Raw genomic sequence first — 6000 nt, forward strand, 5'->3', positions numbered from 1 at the left:
CAAAGTGAGTATTTTATTTCCTCACTACCCTCTGACTCTGCTGGCGGCAGAGCCAGCGAGCTTTCCACAATTCCAATGGGGATGTGCCCAATGGAGGTTACTGGCAAATCCGTACACAGGCATCAAAACATGCAATCAACAAAAATAAAATACAACATTTTGAAGTTGAGGTCCTACCTTTGAACTGCACAGTAGTTTGTGTCGCTGAGCACTGTTGTAGAGACACATAAATCTTACATATAGTAATATCATTATACAAAAGGACAGACTTTTATTGTAGGACTACTTCAAAGAGCAGATAACAATGCATTTATATCATAAAAGGAAGCAAGGCATTACCTTAGTGCAGTAAGACTAGATAAACAATTTGAAATATCAGCTATTAAATTAACAGGGCTTAACAACATCAAGAAATAAACCATTTTGTGCATCTATCAGTCTCCCAGTCGTAGTTTGGACACTATTTCTCGATAAATGAGCAGAAGATGTAGATCAGATCTCAAATATAGAAGTCAACATAATTTAGTGTGGAAGACAAACACAAACATCATAAATGAAACTAATAACATCTTCACAAATATCAGTCAGAGGTTTGGCATCTCCCTGTTTGTCAAGAGCGCAGAAAGGGTTACTACAATGACTGTATCAATAATTGACAATGTGACCACAAATATGCACAGGAATAAGTGTGTTGCAGCTGTAAAATGAATAACTACAGTAAAATTGTGTATCAAAAAATTCCATAAACTGCAAGCTTACAAAAGACATCACAAAGCAAAATATAAGATTTTTCAAAAGGACTAGCAAAACAAATCTGGGATGAAGTGTATAGGTAAACTAAGGTAAATGTTAAATTCTCTAAATTCTCAACATTATTTCAATTGAACTTTGAAAAGATATTTTCAAAAGTATCGACATCAGTATCAACATCTGGCAAAAACATATTGATAACAGCAGGTATTAAGGAGTCCTCCCAAAACTCTTTAGTACCTCGTTTCCATGAAAAAGACTAATAATGAGCCAGAGTTCCTGAATTTCTACCTTTGGTACAAAAAAATTTATAGGAAGGTATTGAATGCTGCCAAAAATTATTTAATGACAAAATAATATGGAATGCAAAGAATAAAAGGAAAACAATTTGATATTTCATAAAAATAGAAACAAGGAGAGACCAACAAAGGCATAATAACATACTGATGAGAGAGTGGGATAAAGTAATAAATAATCCACCTAGCAAACTATATGAATGAGCATTTTCCCAGTACTGCAGAGAACATTCCCAAAAACAAGTTCAACACCTGTAAATAAATGTTTCTACCATCTACAGAGCTTGAAGTCAAGAAACTGTACAGAAAGTCAGTAGCCTTGGATGAAATACCAGTGTGTATACTGAAACAATGCATAGAGAGTATACAAGCCAACTTAACAAAAATAATAAATGAACCCTTCACATCAGGGAAATTTCAAGAGTATTTAAAACAGGCAAGAGTTGTACTTCTGCTAAAGAAAGGTAATACTTTTGACTATAAGAGGGATAGCTAATGACTGGTTCCGATCATACCTAGTAGACAGCATACAAAGAGTAGAGGTAACACATACCTGAAATAAGTCTAAATTTTTAGTAAAACACTTATCACAGCCAAAGTACATCAAGATAGGAGTACCTCAGGATAGTATTTTAGGACCAGTACTATTCCTGATATACATAAATGATTTACCAACTAGTGTTAGTCATCGGGAAAAAATCACTTTGACGGTGACAGCAATATTATAATCACTAATAAAACAAGAAACTTACTTATAGAGAAGCAAATGAAACCCTCAAGGAAATTTGCAGATGGTTGATAAGCAACAAAGTGCCACTGAACTGAAAGAACAACTGCCATGAATTTCAATTTAAAGAGGGAAAATGACAAACTTAAATTAAATGTAGATGGCACCTCTATAGACAGTGCAACAAATACAGAATTTCTAGGCATGATTATTAATTCTCAGTTGAAGTGGTGTGAACACAGAATGATACTCACAAAAGTGATGTCAGCAGCATGTTGTGGCCCAAGAATCCTGTCATCAGTGAGTAACAGCCAGAGTCTTTTAGTTACATACTATTCATATGTATACTCAGTTCTTAGCTATGGCATTTTTTTCTGGGGATCAAATGCACAAAATTTGAACACAGTTTTGAAACTGTAGAAAAGGGCCATAAGATTAATAACCAAAAATAATATTCAAGCTCATTGTAAGGAAATGTTTAAAAAAACCGGAGATTTTGACTATACTGTGTGAATATATTTACGAAACAGTTGTACACATCAAAAAGAACACTGGTTATTACTACACAGACATGACAAAGATGGCGTCGAGTATGCAAGCAGTAGTAAATCGCGCCATAGAAAATCGTATTACATTTAGTTTAAAGTGCATAGTCTGCCAAAACAGTATTCATAGCAGTATCCGTTTGTGCTCTTTCTCACATATATGGATCCATCTATCGGTATGAACAACAGAAAAGTGATAAATCCGAATTGTGTATGTGGCTTTGTTCAGTGCAGTGGTCGAAAAAGTGCAGTCAAGATGTATAATGCTGGTACTGAAGAACTCATCTCTGATGTGCTGAAAGAAGAACTCGCAATAGCTAAAAAATATATGAATGACATCGAATCGTTAATTAATTCTTTGAATGTCGATTTTAATCCTTTTGTGAAAAATGTACAAAGTGAAAACTACAACACTCTCAAAGAAACCGTTACTGAAATTCAAAGTGCTCCAAACTCTGCTATAGTTACGAAAAACTCGTTTGCGCCCATTGCACAAGAGAAACACCGACAAATGAAATTATTGAGAGAAGACGAGACAAAACCAAAAGTTTATATCTTTGCAGACAGCCATGGACGAGATTTAGCCACTATTCTTACGAATATGCAATCTAAATTTTCCGTTACTGCCACAGTAAAACCTGGGGCTCCTTTCCAGCAAATAATTAAAGATTTAAGCCCTCAACCAAACGATGTTTGTGTAATTATTGCTGGAGCCAACGATGTTTATAAAAATGAGTCGAAAAATGCAATCACAGCATTGCGAAATGCACTGGAAAGAATCTCGCCAAGAAAAACAATCATCGTTAGCATCCCACATAGACATGACCTAATAAACAGTTCATGTGTAAATAATGAAATCAAACTCACAAACAGAATGTTTCAAAAGGTATGCAAAGCATTCAAGGACTGAAGTTTTTGGACAGTAATTCCGAAGAGAGAAACCATTTTACTCGGCATGGAATGCACAGGAACTGGCTAGGAAAACGTGTACTCGCTAAAGCATTATTAGCAGAAACATTCAAATTATTTGAAAACACCACTCCTCCAATCATTCTAAAAGCACCTGTGCCCATTGAAACTGTACCATTGGAAGAAATACATACAGTGTCGTCAAAATACTCCTTCAAACCTAATGGAACAGCTGAAGGGAAGGCTTCATATGCAGCAGCACCTGTATGTGAATCAACACAAACAGGTCTTTTATACAAAAGCAAGACAGCACCAGCAGTTACAACTCAAGTGGGAAACGTTAGTCCACCGCCAACTTGTGAAGCAGCAGCATTTAAGGAGGAAGAACAGTCATCAAAGCAGAAACAGCAACACCAACCCCCACAGGATCAAGTGTACAAGCCGACAGTGTAGAAACCTCACCAACAGGAGATCCACCCTCTATGGCAAAAAGGAGCACAGTAGTGACTGCAGCTGCTCCACATAGGATGTGCCTGAGATCAAGAAAGTCCTCAGCTGCAAATGGGGATTTTTTATGGTACTGTGGCAGAAGGGGGAAGGTTCCAATCAGAATGTAAGTAATGTAGTTAATAACAACAAATGTGGGTGTTACCAGCACAACAGCTCCCTCTTCCCTGCAGAAAACTGTTCCTGTAATACTGGTGTGTCAAAAGAAATAAAACTCAGTCCCAGCAATGGTAGCACCACAACTAATCATGTAATTAAAAATGAGCTCAAAATTTTTCACCAAAATGTTCAAAACCTGCTCTGTAAGTTAGACCAATTTATTGTAAATATTGATGAACCAACAGGCGCAAATTGTGCTCATATTCTCTGTCTGACAGAACACCATATCACTTTTGGCATTGAAATGCTCAATATACCAAACTATGTTTTAGCTACCTCATTTTGTAGAAAGCATATGTGCAAAGGTGGGGCAGTTATTTATGTGAAAAGCAGCCTGTCCTTTAATACAATAGATGTAGAGAAATATTGTGTAGAGAAAGACTTTGAGGCATGTGTCACAGAAATAGTAGAAGGTAACAAGAAACTGGTAATCGTAGCAGTATACAGGGCTCCATCTGGTAATTTTAAAGTATTCATGAAACAATTAGATTCTGTGCTATTGTATCTCACAAGAAAAAATAGGGACATTATAGTGACTGGAGATTTTAATATAGATTTCCTAGGAAGCTCATCTTCTAAGACAGAGTTTGCAAATTTAATGCATACCTACAACCTTGTCTCCACTGTCAGTTTTCCCACAAGAACTACTGCCACTTCCAGCACTCTAATAGACATATCTTTGTAGATATGAGTAAAACTAATCACATCAAAGTTGAAAAAGTCATAAATGGACTCTCTGATCATGATGGGCAAATACTCACAATTGACAACTTTAATACAAATCAGAACAAAGCTAGTGCACAGTGGAAAACCATTAGAAACATGAATGAGGAAAATATCCAAAAATTCAAATTATGCATTCGGGAGACTGACTGGAGGTATGTTTATCTTGCAAATGATGTTAATACAAAATATAATTTATTTACTGATGAATTATCAGGTATATGTGAAAATGTCTTTCCAAAAAAGGACTGTAGACTACAGAACAGGCAATCAAGCAAAAAACCATGGCTCACCAAGGGCATAAAAATATCATGCCAGAGAAAAAGGGAACTGTATATAATATCTAGACAATCCAATAATCCCCTGCAGATGAAATATTATAGGACATACTGCAAAATCTTAACTAAAGTCATTAAAAAATCTAAAAGTATGTGCATGCAATCTGAAATTAACTGTTCAAACAATAAAATCAGAACAATTTGGAATGTAATAAAGAGGGAAACAGGTACTGCACCATATGACAATGAAAAATCTGCTGTCCTAAAAATTAACGATTTGGAAATAACTGATAGTAAACAGATAGCAGACACATTTAACAACCACTTTCTAAGTGTCACCTCTCAAATAGGTTGCAGTGGTGACCTAAGAGAAGCTTTAGATATTCTGAAACTTAACCTCCCACAATGTTTTAATGATATAAATGTAAAACCCATAACTGTTAATGAAATAAAAAAAATAATTCACTCATTGAAAAGTAAAGGATCTTCAGGTATAGATAACATCTCTAATAAACTGTTGAAAGCCTGCAGTAATGATGTAAGTGTAGTACTTGCTCACATTTGCAACACGTCTCTTTATGAGGGAGTTGTTCCAGAGAGAATGAAATATGCCATTGTGAGACCTCTTTTCAAGTCTGGCGATGCTACAGATGTAAAAAATTATCGTCCTGTCTCTCTATTAACAACATTTTCAATGGTTCTTGAAAAGGCAGTGTATAACAGGATTGTGGCACATCTTGATAAACTTAATATTATTAACCACAGACAGTTTGGTTTTCAAAAAGGGGTTTCCACACAGCGTGCCATATATTCACTCACAAATGATGTCTTGGAGTCTATTAATAGTAAGAAGTCACCAGTTGGTGTCTTCTGTGATATTTCCAAGGCCTTTGATTGTGTAAACCACAAAATACTCTTGGAGAAGGCCTATCATTATGGAATCAAAGGGCCTATAGGTAACTGGCTAAAATCATATCTTCAAGACAGGAAACAAAAGGTGGTTCTACAGGGCTGCAACAAAGGATCTCCTAATCTAGTGGATTCTGAATGGGGCAAAATTCAGCATGGAGTTCCCCAGGGATCTGTCCTTGGACCCTTGCTGTTTT

Source organism: Schistocerca serialis, chromosome 3, assembly GCF_023864345.2.
Source record: "Schistocerca serialis cubense isolate TAMUIC-IGC-003099 chromosome 3, iqSchSeri2.2, whole genome shotgun sequence".
In the NCBI taxonomy this organism is placed as follows: Eukaryota; Metazoa; Arthropoda; class Insecta; order Orthoptera; family Acrididae; genus Schistocerca; species Schistocerca serialis.